This window comes from Mesoplodon bidens (assembly GCF_964165515.1).
Source record: "Mesoplodon bidens genome assembly, chromosome: 9".
NCBI lineage: Eukaryota > Metazoa > Chordata > Mammalia > Artiodactyla > Ziphiidae > Mesoplodon > Mesoplodon bidens.
In genome coordinates this window covers 63,230,546-63,244,881 of record NC_138166.1, presented here as the reverse complement: position 1 = coordinate 63,244,881, position 14,336 = coordinate 63,230,546, and positions in this window count along the sequence as shown.

Below are 14,336 nucleotides of genomic sequence, written 5' to 3'. Positions count from 1 at the left end.
ATACATTATTGTTTTAATGTGCTGTTGAATCATGTTTTAAAATATTTAATTTAGGATTTTAGAATAAATATTCATAAGAAAGATTATTGTTTAACATTTTTGCAATCTTTTTAGTGTTTTGGTATCAATGTAATGCATTTTGTTGAACAAAATCAGTTGTCCTTCTTTTTTCTATACTATGGAATCATTTTTTACTTAAAGCTGTGGTACAGTTGCCCTGTGAAGCCATCTGGGCCTTGTGCTTTTGTGGGGGATTACTCTTTGACAACTTTCCCTATTTCTTCTGTGGAAACTGATTGGTCTAGATTTTCTATCTTTCCTGGGGTCAGTTTTGGAGAATTATATTTGCCTGAAAAATTGGCTATTTCATCCAAGTGTAAAAATTATTTGCACAGAGTTGAACAAAAATAGTTTTTAAAATTCTTTTTATTTCCTCTATTTCTCCTATCTTCCTTTACCATTTCACACTTTTTCAAAAAATAGGGGAGTCTTCTATTTAACTTCAGAGTAGAAAAAGAAAACTTTTCTAACTATGACTTAATGTCCAGAAGCCATAAAAAATAATTGATAAACTCTACCACATAAAAAAATTAGAAACCTCTGCATAGCAAAAAGTACTGAAAGAAAAGTCAAAAGTTTGAAACAAACAGGGAAAATATTTGCAACTTACATAATAAGGCAAGGGTTGATATCCTCATAAATGTATGAGACATTTCGAAAGAGCTTTTGTAAGTACATAGGAAAAAGATCAACAAGCCAATGAAAAGTTACCAAATGATATGATCATACAGTTCAAGATAAACGTTATGTATGGCTCCTGAACATATGACCAGATGTTCCCTCACTCACATTAAAACACAGCCAACTTATATGTGGAATCTAAAAAAAGGGTACAAATGAACTTATTTACAAAACAGAAGTAGAGTCACAGATGTGGAAAACGAATTTATGGTTACCAGGGGATAAGGGGGGAGGGGAGAGATAAACTGGGAAACTGGGATTGACGAATACACACTACTATATGTAAAATAGATAACTGATAAGAACCTACTGTACAGCACAGGGAGCTCTACTCAATACTCTGTAATGGCCTATATGGGAAAAGGCTCTAAAAAAAGAGTGGATATATGTATATGTATAACTGATTCACTTTGCTGTACACTTGAAACTAACACAACATTGTAAATCAACTATACTTCGATAAAAAAATTTTTTTAAAACAACCAAAATATAATTGCTTAAACATATATTGGCAAAATGTAAAAGTTTGATTACATGCTCTTTGTAGTGTGGGCTGGAGGAAACAGGTAGTCTCTTATATTGCAGGTGGAAGTACAATTTTATACAATATCTAAGGAGAGAAATTTGAGACTCTTCCATCAAACAGGAAAATGCTTTGACCCAGACACTCCACCTGCAGAAACAGTAAGCTACATTTCCAGGACTGACAGCCAAATGCAGCCTCTGACACCATCTCTGCTTACAGCAAGTTCCACAAAGTCTCACTGGATGGGAACAGTTTTCACACAATGGAGGACAGAAGCTACAACATACCTGACAAAATCACACTTGCTGATATTGGCCAGAATATTTCTCACAGCTGGTTCTCTTTCCTTGGGATCTCACGCCTCTCAACACACCCAGCTATCTGATCTCACAGCACAGCACCCCTAAGTCTTCAAACAGTGAGAAACCACTAATGAGATGGGTATTCCCACCACAGATTGCTCTAAGATGTGAGAATGAATTAAAGTCACCCTTCCCTTTTTCTAATTCAGACCCTTCTATTAATCTTATTATGCAGAAGTGAGTATCCCAATTTTTCTAAATGTCGTTTGGCAACCTGCCCTTTGCTTCACATGTATGCCATGTTTCTAGAGAAGGCCTTTGTTCAAAAGTGCCCTCCTTCCTTAGACTTACTAAGCGGTACACACTCTCTTCCCTGCCTTTTCATAATTCTATATTCTGAGGGGCAATATGAAAAGTGACATGAACTTTCTTTACCCCGAATGGCCATGATCCTAATACAACATATTCCATTTCTATCTCATTCTTCATTTCCCCCCAAATCAGTGCAGCCCTTCCTCCCCTCTTGCTCTGCTATTGGAATAAGAGAGAACCAGATGTTGGGTCCTGAGCTGACAGGAAAGGCAGCATTCAAAGGGTTAACTCCTTTCCGCCACAAAGTGAAGCGTTTTGCTGACCCAGTGTGAGATGGGTTTGGACCAAATTCAATTTAGCTGCAGTCAACAGGAAAGTAGGAAGGAAAATAGGATTTAACAAACAAAGCATTAAAAAAAAAAAAAAAGGCGTCCACAGCAGGAAATAATTATTTGGGCAATTGTTCACTTTGTGAAGGGGCTGGCCTGTACGAATATCCATCAGGATGCAAGGCTGTGTCCGGGATTTCTGTGCAGCGCCCTGTCTGGTCTAATTAGTTACAAAAGTGGTTCTATGGGCTGAAGAAATTTGCAATTGTGTTGTATTTCGGGGGAACAAACGCATATGTCATTGAAGTGGAGTCTGGCACCAGCTTATGCTGGTGAAACCTCGAGTGGTTGGCCAGAATGGAATCAGTACGAAAGGAAGCTCTGAATGCCAACAGAAGTGGTTTACAAAAATAATTCACTGACCATTCCATCTGCCTCAGATTAAGCATGTTATACGGTTCAGTTCAAGTTAACATTTCTAATATATGGATACACATAAATAAACAAAACCACATATTTTTATCAAATATTTGCATTTGAAAACCTCTGCTAATGCACACAGAACCCAGACTGAGGTCTTTCATCTAACCATATACTTTTCCCCATAGAACATTTACACTAAAAACATGTAATCTGAAGGAGAATTCAGATTGTTCCCTTAAAGAAGAGTAAACCCCTTTTGGAAAGGAAAGTGAAAATAATATTTTCAGAATAAAAATCTTTCAGTCCGTAAAAGGAGTTTTAGCCTCAGGAGAGTCAGCCAAAGGTTCAATTGACAGGCCTTGGGGAGCCCAGGCCTAGCAGATTGGTTTGTTCACTACCCCAACAGTGGATGCTGGAACCAAATCAATACTCTGTTGATATTGATTTGCATCAATTTGCATGTAAAATCCATTGAATGAATTTTAAAATCACATCAATTAGAAATCTAAGAAGGTGACATGATATCATAGTTGTAAACAGCAAAGATGTCAATATGTATTAAATGCTTACTAAGTCCTTTTCATGTAATTGCTACAACCACCTTGTCAGGTAGGTATTTTATGACTATCCCTATTTTAACAAATGTAGAAACTGAAGCACAGAGTGGTTAAGAAACTTGCCCAAGGTCACAAAGCCAGTAAGTACACGAGGCCTCCATTGGGATCCAGACAGTCTGACTCCAGATCATGCTCTACTCTGCTCCCCCATGTACATAAAAAAGTCAAGGGACTTCCCTGGTGGTGCAGTGGTTAAGAATCTGCCTGCCAATGCAGGGGACATGGGTTCGAGCCCTGGTCCAGGAAGATCCCACATGCTGCGGAGCAACTAAGCCCGTGCGCCGCAACTACTGAGCCTGCGCTCTAGAGCCCGCGAGCCACAACTACTGAGCCCACGTGCCTAGAGCCCGTGCTCCACAACAAAAGAAGCTACCGCAACGAAGAGTAGCCCCCCTTGCTGCAATTAGAGAAAGCCCGCACGCAGCAACAAAGACCCAGTGCAGCCACAAATTAATTAATTAATTAATTAATTTTAAAAAAGAAAGTCAAGAGAGGGGCCAAACAGAAACCTGGAGCAGTTTCCTAGAGCAAGTCCTAGGAACAGACAGAGTGAGATTCACCTACTCCCCTGCAGGCCTTCGCCTCCCCTTGACACTCCACACCCCACTCATCACAGGGCTGTCACCCTTGTTCCAAAATAAAAGGACCCTCCATCCACTTGTCTTTCACTGCCTGACCCAGCTCCTGGACTGCCTAGACCGGGTTCCCCCTGCTTCTCACCTGTGATAAGGAGGGTACTATGGGATAACTTGAACTTTCCATCAGGGAAGGAAGCTGGCTGCTTCCCTGGGAACCAATTCCTGGGCCCTGCTAACAGATGGCTTTGCAGACTGTCAAACTCAAGCCCTGCAAATGAGCACGTTCTGCTGGGTCAATAGGCTTTAGTGCTTCCGTGTTCCTGTAGGGTCACGTGATCCATAGTTCCAGGCTATCTGGTAGGAAGCAGAGAGTGGAACAGCAGGGCAAAGTTCCAGTTCTGAGCAAGATCACCATTTTCCCAGCTCACCTCATTTGAGTCTAGCATAACATCCTTGATTACGGGTGATGAAACTAAAGCTCAGGGTGTGTAAGTGGCGTGCTCGACATCCCACAGGCAGGAAATAGCAAAGCAAGGATTTGAGCTGGACCCTGACTCCAAAGTCCTTGCTCTGTCCCCACGGTGTCACTTGGCAGCCCTGCCACCAGCCTCAAAGCCCACTTTGTATGAATTTGTCAAAGGTGACCTTGCTCAAGACACTTTGCTGCCAGCTGCCAGAAAATGGTCATGATCATTAAAAAAATAACCTACGTGATGAATGGCATTCCTGTCAGCAGGAGCCCTGACACTGGAGGACAGGAACCCATGTCCCCCAGCACGCTCTGCGATCGGCTGACAGCGATCCTCCTTCCCTGTAAGCCTCCCTACAGGGGCAGAGGCACGTCATGCTTCTGGCCGTGCGGGGTGAGAGCTCCCGCGGCTCCTGCAGGCTGAGCGAGACTGTGGAGTTTCCAGCACTCAAGGTAACGGGAAATGTTAAGCAAAGTAGGTGAAAAGCCTTGTCTAACATTTCCATTTACCTACTGTCTGTCTGAATGTGTCATTAATTCAAACCATTTCCAAATGGGGCTTGATGATGATTGAGAGCGGAAGCTCCCGAGCACCAGGCCGCCCGGCATCCTCGCTGACGCTGTCTCTTGCCTGGAGCGATCAATTGAATCCTGGCAAATGTGCCGTGAATACTGCAGCTAAACCGACTGCTAATGCGCTCCTGTCTGTGCGTGCAGCAGGGACTGGGATTGGAGGCGGCAGCCGAGGCTGCTCTTCTCAGATACACTCCCCTGGCCTGACTTCCCTCCCTCACCCAGCTACCCTTCTCAAATCCCCCACTTTGAGACCACGCGAAGCCCACTTCAAAGGAAGAAAAGACGGAGGAGCGTGGTTTCCTCTGTAGGAAATACCCCCGCAAATCAATTGCTTTGCTAATGCTTTTCGTATAGACAGCAGCGTTCTTACTTACAGCCTCAATAATACTGTAAAAATTCTGTAGCCAGGAGGAAAACCCATCCCTTTCCAAAAGCAAGAGAAAAGTCTGAAAGCTTAGCAACGTACAACTTTAATATTTTGGTTGATAACATGCTATGGACTTAGAGTATTTTCCATTTCCTCTTTGTCCCTTTTCCAGTGATTTCAAAAACCTTTATTACATCTATCAAAACCTACATATGGGGCCTCCCTGGTGGCGCAGTGGTTGAGAGTCCGCCTGCCGATGCAGGGGATACGGGTTCGTGCCCCGGTCCGGGAGGATCCCATATGCCGCGGAGCGGCTGGGCCCGTGAGCCATGGCCGCTGAGCCTGCGCATCCGGAGCCTGTGCTCCGCAGCGGGAGAGGCCACAACAGTGAGAGGCCCGCATACCGCAAAAAAAAAAAAAAAAAAAAAAAAAAAAAAAAAAAACCTACATATGGTAAAATTAGGTAACTTTTTTTTCTAAAAAATACACGAGAAAAGTATATGCATCCAAATAAGTCTCATCCTCTTCAAAGTAGATTCCTATATAGGACTTGGACTTATTTCAATGATCCCCTCCCTTCCCCAACACACACACACACACACACACACACACACACAGCCACACAGTCAGTTATCTATCTACGTGAGAAATTCTTTTGCAATTGAGTTTAGTGTTTAGCACATCATTTTGAATATCCTTCATGGTTGCATAGCATGATTTGTGGGAGAAGTCCAAGATGTTGAGTGCCATGTCTGATGTCTTAAAAAAAAAATCAAGCTGGACCCTAGTATTTGAGGGTTAAAATGAGATTGCACCAAAGCAAAAAAAAAGTTCATTTTCATCACAAAGCTTATAAGGGGGCTCTGCAGGCCACTCCAGGGCAGCAACTGCCAACTTGTTCTGCACAGAGTGAAGCATCACTGGCTAAGTAGACTCTGGGAATGTCGGAGAACCTCAAGGAACCTGTTTCCTCACCAGTGAGACAAGGAAATTAAAAGCTGTCCTATCTGCCTCACAAGGCACCCTGTAGACCATTTCATGAAGAAGTATTTCTTCAGAAATCATATATATTCAAAATGAACTTATTTGCAAAGCAGAAATAGAGATAAGGATGTAGAGAACAAATGTATGGCTATCAAGGGGGAAGGGGGGGTGGGATGAATTGGGAGAGTAGGAATGACATATATACTCTACTATGCATAAAATAGATAACTAATGAGAACCTACTGTATAGCACAGGGAACTCTACCCAATGCTCTGTGGTGACCTAACTGGGAAGGAAATCCAAAAAAGAGGGGATATATGTACATGTATAGCTTATTCACTTTGCTGTAGAGCAGAAACTAACACAACATTGTAAAGCAACTATACTCCAATAAAAATTAATTTAAAAAGAAAAGAAAGAAATCATCTATATTCTAATCCAATATCCAAAGCACATCAAAGCAGAGCTGCTCCAGTTTGGGGGCAGAGCAGGAGGGCAAAGCCCTGCCTGTTTAACCTCTGGTAGTCAAATCCTCCCCACCTCTCAGCGGTCCCCGGGGCACCTCTGAGACACCCTGCCTGCCCTCTCCACACAGCCCAGTATTCAAATATCTAAGCCAGTTCTAGAGAAGTCTTTGTAAACTATAAAGCCTGGGATAAACATGAGTCTCTTCTCCCCAGTCTGCCCTAACAGCCTCAGGGTCTGTCATCTGTAGACACCTATGGTCACTGCTAAAATAATAATCGTTTAAAACATTCATCTACAGGTTCATGGTCCTGGCCCTGACCTCTAGCAACTTCCTGTCCACAAAGGAGTTTCCTGTTCTCTCCAATAATCACTACTGTGGTAGGCAGAATTCTAAGACATCTTCCAAGATTCTCACCCCTGGATATTTAATCCAACACTAACCTAGGCACTCCTGTGAAAGGATTTTTTAAAAATATTTATTTATTTATTTGGCTGCATCGGGTCTTAGTTGCAGCACGTGGGATCTTTCCTCGCGGCACGCGAGCTTCTCTCTAGTTGTGGCGCACCAGAGCACACAGGCTTAGTTTCTCTGTGGCATGTGGGATCTTAGTTCCCCGACCAGGGATCAAACCCATGTCCCCTGCATTGGAAGGTGGATTCTTAACCACTGGACCACAGGGGAAGTTCCCCTGTGAAAGGATTTTGCAGAAGAAATTAAGGTTACTAATCAGCTGACTTTAAAATAGGGAGAGTGTCCTGGATTATCCAGGTGAGGCTGATGTAATTACAGGGGCCCTGAAAAGCAGAAGAGGAAGGTGGAATACCAACCGGGGTGCGATCCTGTAGAGAGTTTCTTTCTAGTGAATAACAAGTTTTGAGCCATGATGGAATTGACAATTCTACAGCTTGGGTTGATGGCTGGTTTTTCTGAGTTTGTAAATTTCCAGAGAGTGCTTTAGATTCTTCAAATTATTTTGTGCATTCTCAACACTTGGGCATCAGGGCAAGGTGGAAGGGAGGGAGGTTTGTCTTTCTGGTAACATACTCTGTTGAGTAAGGCCTGTAGGATGCATTCACTGGCTGAAGTATGAAGACTTAGATAGTAGATGGGTTCCGTGTGATCACCTTATAGAATCTTTCCCACATGAATTACATCCTTGGGCTCTCTCTCCTATACCTGAGTTGGCAGGCAGAGCTGGCATTCTCCCTTGCCTGCCTGAGATTTTCCCACACCACAAACATGCAAGGTTTCTCTCCTGTATGGATTCACTTGAGGTCAGTTTATGGCTGAAGCTTCTCCCCACAGTGGCCCTGCGGATCTCACAGTCTCCTGAGCTCACATGCTAATCACATTCTGAGACAATCTGAAAATGTCAGTTATTGTTCCAAGGGTCCTTCTATTTCATATGTGTGAATCTGTTTTTATTTGGCCAACGACCTAGACAAATACCATTAGCGACTCGAGCACGGGTTGGCACAAAAATCTTTTCCGTAAAATGTTTTTGAACACGCAAATATTACTTTGTCAGAGGCTTTAAATGCCACTACTCGCTGGCCCAGGAACCGAGAGCTAAAGTTTCTCAGCTGTTGCTATTGCTGCTGCTGTGAGCTGCTCCTTCACAGCCCCCTAAGCAATCCCTTCTAATAGCCAGTAAGCCTGAAGAGAAATGCAGAGCTGGGGGAGCAATGTCTGGGGAGGGGAGCCTGAATATAAAAATTGTGCAACTAAAAGGTTTTTACAGTTAATGCAGCTCTTTCCCATACAAAAGGCTACCTTTGAAAGTTGCCATTTCCTTTGCATTAACTAAAAATGGACACATCTGTTGAAAGAAAGGGGGAGCGGAGAAGACAATAGCTATTATGATAGCCAGGCAAAGTGTGTGTGTATGTGTGTGTGTGTGTGTGTGTATGAGAGTATGCGTGAGCATAAGCCGCTAAGGAAAGTGCAAAGGGAGGCAAGACTGTTGGAAAGATTGTCGTGGAACTGCTGTCAGTTATTATTTATACAGCATCATAAATGCACGGCCGTCAAAGCCAATGGCCATCTTACTTAACTGCTACCTAAGTGCTGGCAATGCGAGACCTCAGAAGAATGACTCTCCTATTTAATATTTAACCAGATGCTTCCATTTTTGAAAATATACTTTGCTCCTTATGGAGGAAGGAGGGGAGGCTGACTTGCAACTTCTGTGATGTATGAGCTATTGTTGGGAGTAATAGAAAGCCAGCTTTTGTTCTTCTGACTTCACTGTCGATATTTCCATTATGTTGCCAAACAGAGCATTTTCTACAAGTTTGAATGACCACCTGTATTATTATATTCATTAACATCCTGACAAAATAAGCCAAGGCTTAGTTACTCTGATCCTGTAATGGAGATGTGAAAAACTAAAGCAAAAGGGTATAATGCAATTGGCCCCAAGTTGCGCTAGCCAAGGGAAGGGATGAACCAGAGGCTGACTTTTTTTAGGGTTTGAATTCTGTGGTATAATGGAAACGCCATGTTACCTAGACTGCTGAAGTCCCTGAGAAATTACCCAGACTACCAAATGGAAACGGCATGGCCAGTTCCACTCAGCACACGGCGATGTGCCAGGTGAAGGCGTCTTTTTACCTCCTGCAACTGGCTGACTTTCCACCTCTCTTCCTTGAGTCTTCCTCTCCTTGAGGGCACAGGATGTCCTTCTCAGGTACATCCCTTGCCTCTCTATCATCTCCTATCTTTGTCCCTCATCTCTGGGCCTCCTCTGAGTCCCTGGAGTCTCTCTCAGATATCACAGCCACTACTAGCCATGCATGGGACTGAATGCTCGTGATTCCATGGACTCATCTGGAAATGGACTTGGATGGCTGTCATTTCAACAATACAGCAGCCAACAGGCACACAGTAACTAGGTGCCTGGAACCTCTGGAGTTCACCTGCTGAGACACCCTTCTCCCTCTTCTGCATCATGAAGAATTCACTCTATCCTTGTTTCATCCGAGTGTGTGGTGAGTCTCTGAACGGCTCTGAGCTTCTGCCCATGATGTGGGGATGCATAGAAGTGGTCAGCCCCTGGAAAGGCCCTCTATTATTCTAGTGCTGTTATTGTTACAGCCCAGCCATCAAGCTCTTTCTCCCATGTCTCTCACACATCATTTCCTCCAGTGCCCGTATACTTTAAATGAAAAACGTAAGGACAATAAGACAGTCTAAGAACAAGAGAGCAATACCCCCAAGAAGGAAGACTGTCTGGTCTTGCTGCTCTTGGTTTACTTTAATCTCACCTTTGGGCCCCTTTAATACATCCCACCCCCTTAAAGGGAGAATAAGAGCAACAGAGGAGGCTCGAACAACGAAGCATTTCTCTACTCCATTGCCCGCCTCCCCCACCCCTCTGCCCCAGACCCCCTAGGGACTCCCATGCCTCATGAAATTTCAGATAATGTTGAAGCGGGGGGTGTCAGAATGACTTCACTGGCCCGTACAGGCAGCATCTGCACCGGCTCCTGAGGGAGATGGGATCGGACACAGAGCAGCCCCTTGTGCTGGGGACAGTATCAGAGGGTCCCATTATCTGCTGAAGGGATGTGAAATTGGAACAATTCCAGCTGAGAAGGCAGGAAGCCACACCATTTACATGAAATATACGGTGTTGTGTCCGCCACAAAGTTGACTGGCTTTGATCTTGGTGAACTTCTGAATTATGTGTGACTAAAGAATTCTTTACAAAGAATTATTTCAGCTTTCTGAGTTAATGAAAAGCCAGCCCATGCAATTTATGGAAGCAAGAGACCAAGCATTAGAGGAAGGAAAAAAAAGTCATAAAAAAATCCCCAGGAGCCTTTAATGTGACAGTCCTCATGGTCTGTGTGGATCCCTAGCTCCACATTTTTCTGTCAGATTTATTGGGTTTTATTGGAATTCATTTTTCTCAGCACTGAGGTTTGTGGAGATAATCTTCAGGAGAAAAATGTGTCTGAAGCAAAATGAAGTGGATTGATGAGACAAAATCAAAGCAGTAAGCCCCTAATTATTGGGCAGGATCAACCTTATGTAGGCCACACTGCAAAACCAACAACACATACACACCACCACAGTCCCAAGAGGAAGTTACAGGAGGCTCTGATACCCAGGATCAATCGCTTGTAACTGATGTAGCAAAATGCCACAAAATCAACCTGTCTCTTTTATTGTGTGAAACAGTTCTGCTTCCTAACCTACTTCATGGTCAACAATGTATTCTCAGGGGAAGAGAAATATGGGAAGCTAGGGGAAAAGTGACCACTTACAAGCAGAGTGCGTGTCTCTTCTGAAATGGATAGCATCTGCGTGCGTTGGCTGGGAATTGGCTGCAGAGCCATCATCCAGAGAGTAAATCACAGGATATGTACAAAGAGAGAAATTAGAGCAAAAAGGTTAAGATGTGAGTCATCTCAGATGTGGGAAACCATTTCTCTCCCAATGCTGGGCATCCTGCACTTTCATTTATCCTTTCCCAAGACTTTGCTTTCAAGAAGAGATTAAAGACAGCAGTGATCTATGAGAGGCCTTCATTCCTTTTTAAAAAAATTTTTTAATAACCATGTTCTTATTAGTTATCTATTTTATACATATTAGCGTATACATGTCAATCCCAATCTCCCAATTCATCCCACCACCAACACCCCACGCCGCTTTCCCCCCTTGGTGTCCATATGTTTGTTCTCTACATCTGTGTCTCTATTTCTGCCTTGCAAACTGGTTCATCTGTACCATTTTTCTAGATTCCACATATATGTGTTAATATACGATATTTGTTTTTCTCCTTCTGACTTATTGCACTCTGTATGACAGTCTCTAGGTCCATCCACATCTCTACAAATGATCCAATTTTGTTCCCTTTTATGGCTGAGTAATACTCCATTGTATTTATGTACCACATCTTCTTTATCCATTTGTCTGTTGATCGGCATGACCTGGCTATTGTAAATAGTGTTGCAATGAACACTGGGGTGCATGTGTCTTTTTGCATTACGGTTTTCTCTGGGTATATGCCCAGTAGTGGGATTGCTGGGTCATATGGTAATCCTATTTTTAGTTTTTTAAGGAACATTCATAGTGTTCTCCATAGTGGCTGTATCAATTTACATACCCACCAATAGTGCAGTAGGGTTCCCTTTTCTCCACACCCTCTCCAGCATTTGTTGTTTGTAGATTTTCTGATGATGCCCATTCTAACCAATGCGAGGTGATACCTCATTGTAGTTTTAATTTGCATTTCTCTAATAATTAGTGATGTTGAGTGGCTTTTCGTGTGACTCTTGGCCATCTCTATGTCTTCATTGGAGAAATGTCTATTTAGGTCTTCTGCCCATTTTTTGATTGGGTTGTTTGTTTTTTTAATATTGAGCTGCATGAGCTGTTTGTATAATTAGTGATGTTGTGTGGCTTTTCGTGTGACTCTTGGCCATCTCTATGTCTTCATTGGAGAAATGTCTATTTAGGTCTTCTGCCCATTTTTTGATTCGGTTGTTTGTTTTTTTAATATTGAGCTGCATGAGCTGTTTGTATATTTTGGAGATTAATCCTTTGTCCATTGATTCGTTTGCAAATATTTTCTCCCAGTCTGAGGGTTGTCTTCTCATCTTGTTTACAGTCTCCTTTGCTGTACAAAAGCTTTGACATTTCATTAGGTCCCATTTGTTTATTTTTGTTTTTATTTCCATTACTCTAGGAGGTGGGTCAAGAAAGATCTTGCTGTGATTTATGTCCAAGAGTGTTCTTCCTATGTTTTCCTCTAAGAGTTTTATAGTGTCCAGTCTTACATTTAGGTCTTTAATCCATTTTCAGTTTATTTTTGTGTATGGTGTTAGGGAGCGTTCTCATTTCATTCTTTTACATGTAGCTGTCCAGTTTTCCCAGCACCACTTATTGAAGAGGCTGTCTTTTCTCCATTGTATATCCTTGCCTCCTTTGTCATAGATTAGTTGACCATAGGTGCGTGGGTTTATCTCTGTGCTTTCTCTCCTGTTCCATTGATTTATATTTCTGTTTTTGTGCCAGTACTATATTGTCTTGATTACTGTAGCTTTGTAGTATAGTCTGAAGTCAGGGAGTCTGATTCTTCCAGCTCTGTTTTTTCCCCTCAAGACTGCTTTGGCTATTTGGGGTCTTTTGTGTCCCATACACATTTTAAGATTTTTTGTTCCAGTTCTGTAAAAAATGCCATTGGCAATTTGATAGGGATTGCACTGAACCTGTAGATTGCTTTTGGTAGTATAGTCATTTTCACAATATTGATTCTTCCAATCCAAGAACATGGTATATCTCTCCATCTGTTTGTGTCATCTTTGATTTCTTTCATCAGTGTCATAGTTTTCTGAGTACAGGTCTTTTACCTCCTTAGGTAGGCTTATTCCTAGGTATTTTATTCTTTTTGTTGCAATGGTGAGTGGGATTGTTTCCTTAATTTCTCTTTCTGATCTTTCATTGTTAGTGTATAGAAATGCAAGAGACTTCTGTGCGTTAATTTTGTATCCTGCAACTTTTCCAAATTCATTGATTAGCTCTAGTAGTTTTCTGGTGGCATCTTTAGGATTCTCTATGTATAGTATCATGTCATGTGCCAACAGTGACAGTTTTACTTCTTCTTTTCCAATTTCTATTTCTTTTATTTCTTTTTCTTCTCTGATTGCCGTGGCTAGGACTTTCAGAGGTACGTTGAATGACAGTGGTGAGAGTGGACATTCTAGTCTTGTTCCTGATCTTAGAGGAAATGCTTTGTTTTTCACCATTTAGGATGATGTTTGCTGTGGGTTTGTCGTATATGGCCTTTATTATGTTGAGGTAGGTTCCCTCTATGCCCACTTTCTGGAGAGCTTTTATCATAAATGGGTGTTGAATTTTGTCAAAAGCTTTTTCTACATCTACTGAGATGATCATATGGTTTTTATCCTTCAGTTTGCTAATATGGTGTATCACATTGATTGATTTGCATATATTGAAGAATCCTTGCATCCCTGGGATAAATCCCACTTGATCATGGTGTATGATCCTTTTAATGTGCTGTTGGATTCTGTTTGCTAGTATTTTGTTGAGGATTTTTGCATCTATATTCATCAGTGATATTGGTCTGTAATTTTCTTTTTTTGTAGTATCTTTGTCCAGTTTTGGTATCAGGGTGATGGTGGCCTCATAGAATGAGTTTGGGAGTTTTCCTTCCTCTGCAGTTTTTTAGAAGAATTTGAGAAGGATCGGTGTTAGCCCTTTTCTAAATGTTTGATAGAATTCACCTGGTCCTGGACTTTTGTTTGTTGGAAGATTTTTCATCACAGTTTCAATGTCATTGCTTGTGATTGGTCTGTTTATATTTTCTATTTCTTCATGGTTCAGCCTTGGAAGGTTAGACCTTTCCAAGAATTTGTCCATTTCTTCCAGGTTGTCCATTTTATTGGCATAGAGTTGCTTGTAGTAGTCTCTTAGGATGCTTTGTATTTCTGCAGTGTCCATTGTAACTTTTCCTTTTTCATTTCTAATTTTATTGATTTGAGTCCTCTCCCTATTTTCCTTGATGAGTCTGGCTAAGGGTTTATCAATTTTATCTTCTCAAAGAACCAGCTTTTAGTTTTATTGATCTCTGCTCTTGTTTTCTTTGTTTCTATTTCATTTATTTCTGCTCTGA